Genomic DNA, 15,334 nt, shown 5'->3' on the forward strand with positions numbered 1-15,334 from the left:
GAACTGTAAGAACTGATGTAAAGATCGTAGAGTTGAGCTTTTGCTGATCTGCAGGAGAAATGGATTCCGGAGCTGGAGAGGACTTGACGTAGGCTGTTGACTGAACATTTTTAAATGGGTGGAATCGGTGTATTAGCAGCGGAAGAATGGAGAGAAGATGGACGAGGCTCAGTTAAAACTGGCGATCTTGAAGATAGAGGAGAGCGTTGCCTTTTGGAACGTGGTTTATATGAGCGCTGGATTTCTCGATCAGAACGCTCATGAAGATGATCCGTAAGATTCGATCTCACGCGGGGTGTGACTGGCTGTGTCCCAGGAAGGCTTGACAGTTCGTCGTCTGAAGGAAAGAGCTGGATTTCCGTGATGTCGGACATTATTCCTTGCGGCAGTAATGCATACTGGAACAGCTGATACTAGGGAGAGGTAAGCGGCTGCTTATATACTCTGTTTGTTGATTGAAAGATTGGATGGGCTCGCTCCTCCCTAATTTACGTTTAGGAACTTCATTTAAATTGGACTCAGAGTGTCTCTTACTCAGTGATGATGTTTATTGGAAAGGAAAAGCCACAACAATTTGGTGTCAGAGTGGGATTCCTTGGAAGTGCCCTCTGGACCTGAGAGCGGACGGTGTTTGGCCACCTGGACTGAGCAGTTCCAGCTCTACCTCGTAAGCTTGAGAGAGAGGGGCCGACCGCTATCGGGTCCGGGAGGGGCTCCACTGGAATCAAAAGAAAGCGAACCCGTGGCAACCAACATATCTCTGGTAAGAGACGTCTAAAATATTTTCTTTTGGGGAAAAGTATTTTGTTTCGGGTATGAAATGTGAGTGAACCATATTGGCTGAGGGCTGTTTCTGTGGTACATAATCTGAGATTAATTGAGATCTATATATAGATCAAGATATTTCAAACAGATACGAGGGAAAATTATCTGAGATTAATTGAGGTCTATGACAGATCAAGATATTTCAAACAGATAGGTACCCTGAAAATTAGTTGTTCCACGACGGAGCAAATTGTTTTTAGGTACTGAGGCTAATTAGGGGGAACCAGAACAGTTTTTGGTAAACCATAATTAGGAGGGCACTAATAGTGCAACCCGACCGATTTGGGTTAAAAGAAAAAATCGGGTATGTTGGGGACGCCTAACAGATCAGGAAAACGCGCGTTGAAGAGAAATCCACAGAGAACAGAGAAGCAGCCAATATGGGGAAGTCTCAAGGTAAGCATGCCAAATTTGATACACCGGTTCCCTTTCGAGGGAACTCTACACAGCGTCGAGAATCGACACTTTGGGGACGCTCCCTAAGCGTACGCCTCTGAAGTATGAATGAAACTAATCCAATCCTGATTGGTGTTGCGTCGTGACGTAACATGTGACGGCATACCCGGAAGTATAAAAGTGACGCTGTCACAACACACACTAGCTTTCGCTCTTCAGCAAGCGCTCTGTGTTGAAACTGTCTGTCTTATTTGGTGTTGTTTGTCAATCAGTTGATCAGAATGGCCAGCGAACAAAAGATGTGTGCATCCTTGCCCTCGTTTTATTACGGGTGGGGACACACATGCTTTGTGTGTGAATTGTTTGGGAGCGCAGCATGCACAAGCAGCTCTTGAGGGAGCTGTTTGTGCAGACTGTGAAGCACTTCCTATTAGAGTGCTGCGCTCCCGGCTGGCGTGCTTTGATGAGCACGGTCAGGCTCACGTTCCCCACGGTTCTGGTCCCGCGTCTGTTGAGGCGGCGCGACGATTGAGATTGCGGGGTTCGCAGCAGGATCTTACAGATGAGAATGAGACTGTTGCGGCACTTTCTCATTCTTCATCTGAGGATCCCGTAGCCCCTGAGAGTGGTACAGGAGCCCGCATCGCGGCTTCTCCTGCCCACGATCAGGTCCCAATGCTTGAGCTCTCTGCTTCCGAGGAAGTGGATGTGCTCAGTATTGATGCGGATGACCGTGATTTGGGCGCGCCAGTTCACGGCCAAAGCTATGAGGAGCTGGTAGAGGTTGTGACTCGTGCTGTGGCCAGACTTAACATTAGCTGGCCACATGATGAGCAAGGAACGCAAGTGAAAGCAAGCTTGATGAGCGTTTCCTGCAGCACAGGTCACAACCTCAGCGCCGGGCTAACTGTTTTTCCCCAATCTTACAAATAAAGAGATAGGAACTCTCCTGGGAAAAACCCCACTCTTTTTCAAATCTGATCACATTCACTAAATGATTATTTGAAGAGGTGGGTGTGAGATGGCGGTTGGTCAGGCTGGTACGTTCCTGTACTCTAAAACGATTTTACAGGCGTATAATGGCACTAAACGTCCCATAGCTTATTGTAGCAGTTATGATGGTTGAGAGACATCAGTGGCTTAATTTGTCTGGTATAAAAAAGGGAAGACAAATATTTTCTGCTGAACGCTCCGCTATCACCTTCTGGCCTTTTCTCCGACGCTGTAACTTCAATCGTCGACAGGTTTATGAATAAATAAATAAAATAAATATATATATATATATATATATATATATATAAATAAATATATATATATGTAAAACGTCTCAGGTTACGACTGTAACCATAGTTCCCTGAGAAAGGGAACGAGACGATGCGTCATCGACGCTTTGGGAACGCCCCCAGCGTGAATGCGTCTGAGCATCAATGTCAACTAGTCCAATGGAAAGAATGAGTGTCACGGGCGGGTGACGTCATGACCAGGAAGGCATAAGAGCACATCCGGTGAAACGCGGCATTAGCTTCAAAAAGTCGAAGCAAGCCGATCACAGGGATGCAGGAAGTATGGCAGGGTGACGCATCGTCTCGTTCCCTTTCTCAGGGAACTATGGTTACAGTCGTAACCGGAGACGTTCCCTTTCGAGGGAACTCGCGATGCGTCATCGACGCTTTGGGAACGAGAATACCCAAAACGCCAGAATTCCAAGTACCTGAGTGTTAGTCTGTTGGAACTAAGCACTAAGCATCTGAGAACCTGGGGCAGCATCCAGGTCCAAACTGTAAAACCTGACGAACGTGAGCGGTGAGGACCAGCCTGCCGCATCACATACGTCTTGAAGAGAAACTCCAAATAATAAGGCTTTAGAGGCCGCCATACCCCTCGTAGAGTGAGCTCTGACCACCAAAGGACACGGCTGGTCAGAGTACTCGTATGCAAGTGAAATAGCCTCAACTATCCACTTACTAACCGTCTGTTTAGAAGCAGGAAGACCCTTCTTAGGTGATCCAAAGCAAATAAATAACTGGTCGGACTTCCTCATTGAAGATGTCCGATGAACATAAGTATCCAGTGCTCGCACTGGACACAAGAGGTTCAGCCTTTCCTGGTCCGCAGATGTAAAAGGAGGACAGAAACCTGCAGCACAATAGGCCTCGGAATAATGGTAGGCACCTTTGGAACATATCCATGTTTCGGGTAAGAATGCCTTGGCCATCCCCGGTGCACTCAAGGCAGGTGGGGACCGAAAGGGCCTGAAGGTCTGACTCTAATAGGGACGAAATAGCTAGCAGAAAATAGTCTTAAAAGAAAGGAACTTCTCTGAGACCAAATCTAAGGGCTCGAAGGGAGCCCCAGATAGGCCTTCTAGAACTATTGCAAGGTCCCAAGCCAGCACCCTAGTGCAAGTTGCAGGCCTCAGCCTCAAAGTGCCACGAAGGAAACGAGTGATCAGGGGGTCTCGACCCAAAAATGTACTACCCACCAGGGCGTGGAAAGCCGCAATGGCCGCCACGTATACCTTAAGCGTGGAAGGACATAGACCTGATACAAAGCTTAGAATGGAGCTTAGAATGGTCTCAACAACCTCGGTTGAGAGACCACTCTCTATGAGTTGGGCCCCCTCAGAGGCCAAACCCACAGTTTCCAAATCCCCTGCCGGGGGTGCAATATTGCATCCCCTGCCTGAGACGGAAGGTCTCTCCTGATCGGGACCTCCAAGGGAGGTCCGTCGAGGAGAAAAATTAGGTCCGCAAACCAAATTCAGCTCGGCCAGGGTGGTGCTACTAAATAGGCTTATTCCATCCTGGCGGAATCACTCCAGAACTCCTGGGAGCAGAGCAACAGGGGGAAATGCGTACAGACGTAGCCTCAGCCACGTCTGCACCATAGCAACCAGCCCCGAGGGGACTGGTTGAGTGAGGGATAACCAGAGTGGACAGTGCGTCGTATGCTGAGACGAGAACAAATCCACTTCTGCCTGGCCATAAAACTCCCATATTTGCTCCACCGCCTCGGGGTGGAGTCCCCTGGCCACAGCCCCTGCCTCGACAGGGTGTCTGCTCCAATATTCTGGCCCCCCTGGAATATACTCTGCCCTCAGACAGCGTAATTTCCTGAGGGACCAAAATAATAGGCCACCAACGTGTTGTCTGTGGGTCAAGAACCAGAGTTTCCTCCATATAACCAAGGCGCGGGGATACTGCCGCGTGATCTTGATCGTACGGAGTGGGTTTCCCCTCAGGGAGAACCCTCTGGTCCTGAGCCACCACTGTAAAGGTCTCACGTACAGCAGGTCAAAGGGTATCACATTGAACGCTGCTGCCCTGAGGCCTAACAGTCACTGTTTCAGAACAACACATGATGGCCCCTCAGGTCTGGGAGGAGATGTCTCAACGCATTGAAGACGACCATCATCTCTAGGCAATTCATGTGCCAAGCGAGATGATGACTCCTCCCAAGCCCTGAGCTGAGCGGCCTTCCAATACCGCTCCCCAGCCGGTGAGGGAAGCATCTGTTGAGATAGCAACTCGATGGCAAAGAGCTCCCAACACCGAACCCTGGGTTAAGAACCAGTGTTTCCTCCATATAACCAAGGCACGAAGGCACCGCTGCGTGATCTTGATCATACGAAGTGGGTTTCCCCTCGGGGAGAACCCTCTGGTCCTGAGCCACCAATGCAAAGGTCTCATGTACAGCAGGCCAAAAGGTATCCCGTTGGACGCTACTGCCACAAGACCCAACAGTCTCTCGAACTGTTTTACAGTGCGTGACTGGCCTAGCCTCAGCTCTTTTGTGGCTGTTAGGATAGCAGCTACACGAACGGGCGATAGAGTGGCCCGCATCGTCACTGAATCCCATACCGCACCAAGGAAAGTGGTTCTCTGTACTGGAGAAAGCACACTCTTCTTGGCATTGAGCCTCAACCCCAACATCTGCATATGAGCGAGAACGACACCTCGGTGCCGAACCGCTAACTGTTCTGATTCCGCTAGAATCAGCCCGTCATCTATGCAATTCAGAATGCGTATACACTGCAGCCTGGCGGGGCCAGAGCTGCGTCTACACACTTCGTGAATGTGCGGGGTGATAGAGCTAGACCGAAAGGAAGTGCCTGATACTGGTGTTCTTTGCCCCAAAGAAAACCTCAGGAACCTCCTGTGCTGAGGGAGGATGGAGATATGGAAGTATACGTCTTTTAGATCTATCGTGACAAACCAGTCCTCGGATCTGATTTGAGTCACGATCTGTTTGAGTGTCAGCATCTTGGACTTGAGTTCCAGCACCAAACACTCCAACAGACGAAGATCTAGTATGTGACGCAGCTCTCCATCCTTTTTTGGAACAATGAGATAACGACTGTAAAGACCCGACGCAATGTCGGGTGAGTACACCTGCTCTATAGCTTTCTTTGCTAACAGGGTCTTTACCCCTTGCTCCATTACCAGAGAGATTACCATTACCCATAGAGATATATTTGGCAGTAGCTTCCGCGCTGCCAGAAAATCTACCAAGGGAACCAGCCCCTCGAGGCTAGCCTCTGGTGTAATAAAGACAGCCAGTTCGGGGACCTGAAACATACTGGCAGGAACCACCCGAACTGACTGTTTTCGAACCCCCCTCAGAGGGCGCGAGTCCGACGCAATGTCGAGTTGACGCTGCGCCAGAAGCTCGCTGGAGAACGCTGCGCCCCGAAGCACCAAGGGTGGCGGGGTTGGCAGAACGGTCCCCTGAGGGCACAGAGATGGAAAGGGCACCGTATAATGAGGTGTACACCATTCCACCCCGGTTGGGGCTGCCCTCACCGGTCTGACGCCGTGGTGCCAGACCTTTTCTTTTGAGCCGCAGCCTTCTCAGCATGAAGAACGGTCCTCGGATCCGGCTTCTGCTTTGAAGGCTTTGGCTGCTGTGTTGTGTATGAGAAACTAGCCGGCTGGAGCTGCTCACGCCCAGCAGCCCCAGTGGGTTGGACATAGCGAGGGAGAGATTATCTTGTATATTTCTCCATGATTCCCATCAAATTGAGCCAGAGGTGTCTCTCAGTGACCACAAGGGCTGCCATCCCTGAGAGATAAATCTGAGGCCCGACAGAGTTCTCAAACCCCATCGGGCCAAACTCCCTCACTTCTGTCCAAATACCACAGCAGGTCAGCCTGATATGCTTGCAGCACTGCTATAGTGTGCAAGCAGGCTCATGCTAGACCCACTGCCATATATGCTTTTCCCACTAGATTAAAAAATAGTTTTCTTTAATGGTTTAGTGAGAGAAGCCGACGCCTTCAGGGACGATACTGAACCGGGAGACATAGCTCGCAAGTGTCTGTTCTACCCGGGGTATTGCCCCATAGCCATACTCTCTTAACCCCCAAATATCTGAATATACATGAATGTGGGGCTAAAAAATGAGTAAGGCTTTTTCCATGATCTAGACAGCTCGCTGTGCAGATCGGGAAAAATGGAAGGCCCCGTGATGGAGGTGGAAAAATAGAGGGAAGGAAACTCGTTCAATTTATTTTAAGGACGAGTGCCCCCTTATTTCTGCTGGCCATTAAATATTTAATTTATCTACAGCCTTAGTAAACAACTCCACCAGCTTATTATTATATATATTTTTTTATATATACATTCTTTATATATATACACTTTATTTTATATATAATATATAAACTATCATATATATATATATATAGGCTATATATAATTCTCATACGCTGGGGAAGAGATGGCAAATCCACTTCCCCCATGATTGTGTCACTTTCAATGCCCAGCACATCTACCTCCTCGGAGGTAGAGCACTGAAGCATTGATTTCTCTCCCCGGGCGGAAGAGACCGCAGCGCGGGCTTCCGAGACCGGCGAGAGAGCACTGGATCCCTCGTGGAAAGGGAGGAGATAAGATCCGCGGACCCATCTCCAACCCCGTAAAGAGATCCTATTCGCGATCCACAGGAATGCATTCTCCGCGCTGCCTCGGCAGACGCGGATCCTGCACCCTGAGGATCGCGAGCCTGGCCACTTTCCTCGAAAAGCGCCAGGCGAGAGTGGAGCATGCGGAGCGGAAGCATCTCGCAATGCTGGCAATCAGCCCCCTCGAAGGCTGACACCGCATGCTCCACTCCCAAACAAACTACACAAAGCTCGTGTGTGTCCCCACCCGTTAAATAACGCGGGCAGGGAGAAGCACAGAGTTTGTAAAGTTGTTTCGCCATAACTCTTCCCAATAATATCGAACAGACAACAATAAATAGACAGAGACAGAGTAACACAGCGCTTGCTGAGACACAGAAGCTAATGCCGCGTTTCACCGGATGTGCTCTTATGCCTTCCTGGTCATGACGTCACCCGCCCGTGACGCTCATTCTTTCCATTGGACTAGTTGACATTGATGCTCAGACGCATTCACGCTGGGGGCGTTCCCAAAGCGTCGATGACGCATCGCGAGTTCCCTCGAAAGGGAACTATATATGTTGTCCCGCCGTTTTTGAACGTTTCGGGCTACATCGATTTCCAGCGAACGCACACCGTGGCGTTCACCCCAAGAGCTTGCAACCGGGCACCGACTATGGTCACAAAATGTTTCTAGACTTTTTCCTGCCGGTCATCTGCTTCAGGAAGTCGAGAATAGTGCTCGAGAAACACCCGAGGCCGGTCCCAAGGGGCTGGTTCCCTTAGTAGATTTTGTAGAATGGCAACGCCTTCCAATTATCTATATGGGTCCTGAATATTTTTAAATATGGGTACGGACTGCAGTTCGGTTACCGACCTCCCAGCTTTGTTGGGGTCGTACCGACCGCAGGGGTTCCAGAACAGGCTCGGGTTATGGAACAAGAGGTACAGACTCTACTGGAGTTAAGGGGCCATAGAGAGTGTTCCCCTACCAGATAGAAAGTCCAGGTGTTACAGCCTGTACTTTTTAGTTCCAAAGGAGGATGTTGGACTGAGGCCAATTTTAGATCTAAGGCTATTGATTTGTTCTTTGAGGAGATCCAGGTTCAAAATGCTTACAATTTCCATTATCGGAAACCAAATCAGATCCGAGGACTGGTTTGGCATGGTAGATCTAAATGTTGGGGCTGTCCACTCAGTTGCAGGGCAACCGATGTTGTTCTTGCAGCGGGGCCCGGAAACGATGTGTATTGCCCGCCGTCTATGCCGCTTCGGGCCGCATCATTTTCCAGGGAACGTGGAACCTGCGTCGTCTGTCCTCAAAAAAAAAACAAAAAAAACGAGCATCAGTTATGGTTACGAAAACCGTATCGACTACAGCCTGCCAGTCTTCCGCTTCAGGCAGTCGAGAAGGGTGCTCGGAAACCACCAGAGGCCAGTCTCGAGAGGCTGGTTATCTTAGATCGGGGTTCTTCCGTTCGGCCTAGCACTCTCTCCCCGCATGTTCATGTGTAGGTTTATGGATGCGTCTCTGGCTCCACTGAGGCTTCAGGGCATCCGTATACTGAATTACTTCGACGACTGGCTCTTATTGGCCCAGTCTCGAGGAATGGCAGTTCGGCATTGAGATGTCGTCCTTGGCCAGAATTAGAATCGGGGGTTGAGACTCAACACTAAGAAAAATGTGTTGGACCCAGCTCAGAAGACTGCTCTTCTGGGCATGAAATGGAATTAGATTACAATGTGGGCACGTATGTCTCCCGCTCGTATCGAATCCATCCTGGCCCTGGTGTCCGGGATGAAGCTAGGCCAGGCCATCACTGTAAAGCAGTTTCAAAGACTGCTGGGCCTTATGATAGCGGCATCCAACATTATACATTTGGGCCTTCTACACATGAGGCCCCCTTCAGTGGTGGCTGAGAGCCAAGGGTTTTTTCCCTCAAGGGGAATCTGTTCCGTATAGTCAGAGTTACGCGCAGATGCCTTCGTTCTCTGGTAATTTGGAAGAAACCTTGGTTCCTATCCCACAGGCCAGTGCTGGGAGCGTCATGTCGCCGGAAAACCGTTTCGACAGTCGCCTCCCTCACTGGTTGGGGCGCGGTCATGGACGGCCGCTTTGCCAGGGGTCTGTGGCAGGACATCATCATTCTTGGCACATAAACTGTCTAGAGATGATGGCTGTGTTCAGGGCTTTGAGGAGCTTCCTCCCAGACATCAATGGTTACCATGTCTTAGTACGATCAGACAATACGTCTGTGGTAGCTTATCTGAACCGACAAGGGGGACTCAGATCTCAGACTCAGACTCTGTGCAGACTGGCGCATCAGATTATTCTTTGGTCCCAGGGGAAAATACTCTCTATCAGAGCAATGTATATTCCGTGGGTTCAGAATCAGGGAGCAGACATCCTGTCGAGGCAGGGGCTGAGGCCCGGGGAATTTAGACTTCATCCAGATGTGGTGAAGTCAGTATGGGAGAGGTTTGGACCATTGGAAGTGGATCTGTTTGCGTCTCGAGAGACGTCCCACTGTCCACTTTGGTTCTCCCTCACACATCCAGCCCCACTGGGGTTGGATGCCATGGTACAGGCCTGGCCGAGGCTTCGCCTGTTCGCACTTCCCCCGATCGCTCTGCTCCCGGGAGTCCTGGAGAGGGTCCGTCAAGAGGGCATCAGTCTACTTCTGGTTGCCCCGAGGTGGCCGACCCGAGTATGGTTTTCAGACATAATATCACTCCTGATAGCTCCGCCATGGCAGATTCCTCTGAGGAGGGATCTGTTGTCCCAGGCGGAGGGCACAATCTTCCACCCTCACCCAGAGCTGTGGAAGCTGTGGGTCTGGCCTCTGAGGGGGTTCAGTACCTAAATGCTGGTCTATCAGCTGGAGTAGTTGAAACCATACTTAGCTCTAGGGCTCCATCTACTAGGAGATTATATGGCCTCAAGTGGAATGTGTTTTCACTTGGTGTAGAGAACATGAGTTGGACCCAGTTAACTGCCCGGTGGCTTCAGTTCTGGAGTTCCTTCAAGATCGTTTCTCTGCGGGTCTCTCCCCTTCCACGCTTAAGATGTACGTGGCTGCCATTGCGGCTTTCCACTCACCTTTAAGTGATGGGCCTCTGGGGAGGCACCAGTTGGTCATTCGTTTTCTCCGTGGTACTTGGAGGATGAGACTGGCAACCAGGTCCAGGGTTCCTGCCTGGGACCTGGCAATAGTTCTGGAAGGGTTGTCCCTGGCCCCCTTCGAACCTCTACAGTCGGCTTCGCCTAAGGACTTAACGCTGAAAATCTTTTTTCTCTTAGCTATTACCTCACTTAAGAGGGTGGGAGATCTCCAAGCCCTGGTACACCAGCTTGCTTGGAGTTTGCCCCTGGCAGAGTAAAGCTTTTTTGCACCCGAGTCCGGGCTACGTGCCTAAAGTATCGAATACGGCTCGGTCTACAGTTCTTCAGGCATTCCATCCTCCACCTCATGTGTCGGCAGAAGAAGAGAAGCTTAATTTGCTCTGCCCCGTCAGAGCTTTGAGCGTGTACCTTGAGAGGTCCTCTTCTTGGAGAAGGTCGGACCAATTATTAGTATGTTTTGGGTCACCTAAGAAGGGGCTCCCGGCATCCAAGCAAACTATTAGTAATTGGATTGTTCAGGCTATTACTGAGGCTTACAAGGTGCGCGATTTGCCTTCACCTTTAGCCGTGAGGGCTCACTCAACTAGAAGCATGGCTTCTTCTAGGGCCCTTCTTTCGGGAGTTCCTCTACAGGAGATCTGTGAGGCAGCCGGTTGGGCTACTCCACATACTTTTATTAGGTTCCAGAGTCTCCACCCTCCTAGTACGCCTGGCACACAAGTGCTCAGTCCTTGCTGAGTGCCTAAACAGTTTCACTCCGGGACAGGCCTATTCGGTGCGTGGCCTAGTGGGCACTCGTTCCCCAAAGTGTCGATTCTCGACGCAGTGTAGAGTTCCCTCGTAAGGGAACGTCTCGGGTTATGACTGTAACGCTTGTTCCCTGAGAAGGGAATGAGACACTGCGTCGTTCTGCCACGCCCCTTGAGGCCTTGGAGCGTCTTGCTTCATCGCGAGGCTAGTGTGTGTTGTGACAGCGTCACTTTTATACTTCCGGGTATGCCGTCACATGTTACGTCACGACGCAACACCAATCAGGATTGGATTAGTTTCATTCATACTTCAGAGGCGCACGCTTGGCCGCGCACGCAGTCATGGCCTAATGGTAACAGAGTTGGACTGGTGACCCAAAGGTTGCTGGTTCGATTCCAGTACCGGCAGGAATATGACTGAGCTGTCCTTGAGCAAGGCACCTAACCCCCAATCGCTCCCCGGGCGCCACTCAAGGCTGCCCGCTGCTCCGGGTGTGTGTATCCACGTTTGCAGTGTGTGTGTGTTCACTGCTCACTACTCTGCTCCTAATGTGTGTGCACTTACTTGGATGGGTTAAATGCAGAGGTCAAATTCCAAGTATGGGTTACCATACTTGGCCATCACGTGTCACTTTCACTTTCACTTTCACTTTCACTTTCACTTTAGGGAGCATCCCCAAAGTGTCGATTCTCGACGCAGTGTCTCGTTCCCTTCTCAGGGAACAAGGGTTATAGTCATAACCCGAGACGTTTTCTATCAAATGAGAAAATTATGGGGGAAAATGTATGTTTTAGATATTGAAAAACTGAGAAAATACCACGATTTCCCAGGGAGGGAACACTGAGCACAACTAGACTGAAAGTAGTGCGAGAATCAGTTGAACAGGGCAGTGAGAAACAATTAAGGTTGTTATGGCTGTGTTCAACGTGTGTAAGCAATGTGGACAAACAATGGATTGTTGTCTTAAAGGGGCAGATAAAAAAGAACTGTCGAGAGAAATAAGGTTTTTACTTCTTCATCCAGTAAATGGATGCATGACATTAGATGTCTAGAGAACTTAAATTTATATGATACGGATTGAAGTAGCAAGCAGCAATAAGGCTGTCTGTGTGAAATAGGTGTGAAACTAACCATTTGTTAAAGGAATACTGTGAGAAGTAGTTATAATGAAGGAACTGGCATGTAGGGAAAATAAAGGAGAGGATAATGAAGGAACTGGCATGTAGGGAAAGATTGAGATTGACAGGGATTAACATGATATGAAGAATGTTTTAAGTTGATGATAATACCACATTAGTAAGGTGTAAAGACAGCTATGTCCAGAGATTCTGGAAGTGTGACCAAAGTAATCAAAAAAACTTGTGAAACCCGCTTAGAATAAGTTGAGTGAGCCGTGCTACTTATTAAAATTAATGTGCGCCCAATGATAATGATGAAGATTACGATTTGGCTATTGTGATTAAATCCGCCACAGGTGGACTGTAAAAGAATACAGAGAACTGCTTATCAGTGGCTCTGTTTACATTCCTGAATGGGACACACACTGCTTCAAGGGTGTACAGTAAGTTGGAGCCGTTTGCAAGCTCACAGTGATCAAACTATAGTCAAGGTGTCTGATGCTGTAATTGAGGCTGACACATGAACCCACCAGATGACAGAGAGTGTCTTGATTGTGGTCAGCAGGACCATTTAACACGTAACTGTAAATGCCCACCGAGAAGGTGTTTAAAAAAAATTTGATAGTGACACATTTCTGATAATAATAATAATAATAATAATTCATTACATTTATATAGCGCTTTTCTCGGCACTCAAAGCGCTTCACATGGAAGGGGGGAATCTCCTCAACCACCACCAATGTGCAGCATCCACTTGGATGATGCGACAGCAGCCATAGTGCGCCAGAACGCTCACCACACACCAGCTTACTGGTGGAGAGGAGACAGAGTGATGAAGCCAATCAGTGTATATATATATATGGGGATGATTAGGAGGCCATGATGGACAGAGGCCACTGGGCAAATTTGGCCAGGATGCCGGGGTTACACCCCTACTCTTTCGAAAGACATCCTGGGATTTTTAATGACCACAGAGAGTCAGGGCCTCGGTTTAACGTCTCATCCGAAGGACGGTGCTCTTTGACAGTATAGTGTCCCCGTCACTATACTGGGGCGTTAGGACCCACACAGACCACAGGGTGAGCACCCCCTGCTGGCCACACTAACACCTCTTCCAGCAGCAACCTGGTTTTCTCAGAAGGTCTCCCATCCAGGTACTGACCAGGCTCAGCCCTGCTTAGCTTCAGTGGGCAACCAGTCTTGGGCTACAGGGTGATATGGCTGCTGGACATATAATAATAATAATGATAATAATGTGGGTTTGAAAGTAGATCAGTGTTTAAATGACGACATTAACATTTTGTCTGAGAAATAAGAGATAAAAAACAAGGTCAAAAGATTGAAGTCTTAAAGTGAATCCTTTTGAAGAAAAGATCTATAATAGTAATTTTTAAAAGTGAATTGATGAATACAGGTTGATGTAAAATTAATGACTCCAACAAATGTGAGTTGCAAAATATATCAAAGTAACTAACAGGATGATTGTGTTGTAATTAAACATTTAAAAAAAGGTTTAAGATGATATAGAGAGACTAATCTCACAGATGATTTACAATAACTGCAAAAGTATCACAAGCAGAGAGTGCTTGCCTCGTCAAAATTAAATCCTAATTGGAGATTGATAAACTCCAAGAGAAAACTTAAGTCAAATATTAAACTATGGTTGAGAACTTGACAATTAAAATTGAGATTGAGAAATGTGAAACGTTATTGAGAACTAGAATAATTATTTTTATGTAAGAACAAATAAGCAGAAGCAGTAGTACTGGATTAACAGTTGCTAAATGCTGATTAAACAAACAGCTTGAAAAGTTGACCATGAAAGAACTAGAAGCTGATGTTTTGCTTTCAAAAGATAAGTTTGCTATTGGCTGTAATGAAACAGTTCGCTTATCTAAATCTGATGTGTGCTGTGGCTGAAACAGCCAGTGCGACAGAGACTCAATCTGAGTGGAAATTTGTAATGTCTAAATTCCCTGAGGTGGGCAAAAGACAACTATAAAACCATGTTTATTTGAAAACACATGTAATTTCTGGCAAAGATGCCTTAAGCTGGGATAGAGTTAAAAGATGATAGATAAAAGTTTGATGTTAGAAGTATATGAGAGAGCAGTGTACCAGTCCTGAATGTCTCAGAGTCTCTCTCATTCAATGAGTCAGCTAAAAGCTGTTATCTGTGATAATAAGTAAAGCACAGTGTTTCAGTTGAAGATCATAGACACAGAGATGTTAAAAGAAACCATTGCCATTTAGAGAGCAATTTGTTTTAAAAGTAAAACTGAATGACTTTAAAGAAGTATTTAAAATAATAATACAGACCTTAAACGATAGAGGTGACATTTTGATTAGCTTATTTTAGGACCAGTAACTTCTTTGTCTCATTTAGTCTCCACCATTCAGGACCGATGGCTCCGGCTACAGATAAAGTACACTGAATGTACGGTTGTGATCTAAATTCACTGAGTATAATCTAAGCAGCTAGGTTTCTGCTTTTAAGATGCTCAATGGATTTAAGTTATTAACCTGTCTCCCTGTGTGAACACTATTAGGCAATCGGAATGGCTCTGGTGACTCTTGAACGTACCTTTCCTAAGCTCCAGAAAACAACTGATTTTGTTGAAGAAGACTGATTTGGTATTGGAAAAGAGCGGTCACCAGTGTGTACGTGTGTACGAGTGGCTACTCAATGACGTGATGATCTTCCTGGCCAGGGGACAGCCCAACGCAGGGGGTCACGAACATTGGGCACCTCCGGATGGAGGGGTTATTTGTGAGAAAGGTATGAGAGTTGAGCGCTGATTACTGGAGGCCACCGGGGTCAGCAGAGCATTGAGAGGTGAGATGCGCTGTGAGGAGTTACGGCAGTCTGACCCAGGAAATGTGAGTTCCTCTATACCACTCACCAGAAACCGCATTCATTGTATGGCTTGTTTTTCATTGTGACAAGTGTCTGCAACTATGGCAGGGAGAAACACCCTGAGGAGAAGAAAATTATAGATAACAAACTAATGGGCTTTCGAGAGCCAGCTGAGACCATGAGGGGATTGCCATTAGTTGTTGTGGAGACAGTAGCAAAACTTTTTATGTACTGGTTGCCTTATGGGCAGGGAAAATCATAGTGTTGATTTTGAACTAATATGTCTATGACATAGTTTTAACTCTTGAAGGTCGTTAGACATGGTGGTGGCTAAAGATGAAGACAGCTTTTGTAGATTTGAGAAAAGTCTGGATGACAAAGG

The 15,334-nt window shown here is 47.8% G+C and overlaps 1 pseudogene; it reads right to left on the reverse strand.

Moving 5' to 3' along the window:
- Nucleotides 1-13,207: 13,207 nt before the first annotated feature.
- On the reverse strand, nt 13,208-13,324 carry LOC130081333 (5S ribosomal RNA; annotated as a pseudogene).
- Nucleotides 13,325-15,334: the final 2,010 nt, after the last annotated feature.

The sequence above is a fragment of the Rhinichthys klamathensis genome, unplaced genomic scaffold (assembly GCF_029890125.1).
Source record: "Rhinichthys klamathensis goyatoka isolate OS25496 unplaced genomic scaffold, OSU_Roscu_1.1 h1tg000036l_1, whole genome shotgun sequence".
In the NCBI taxonomy this organism is placed as follows: Eukaryota; Metazoa; Chordata; class Actinopteri; order Cypriniformes; family Leuciscidae; genus Rhinichthys; species Rhinichthys klamathensis.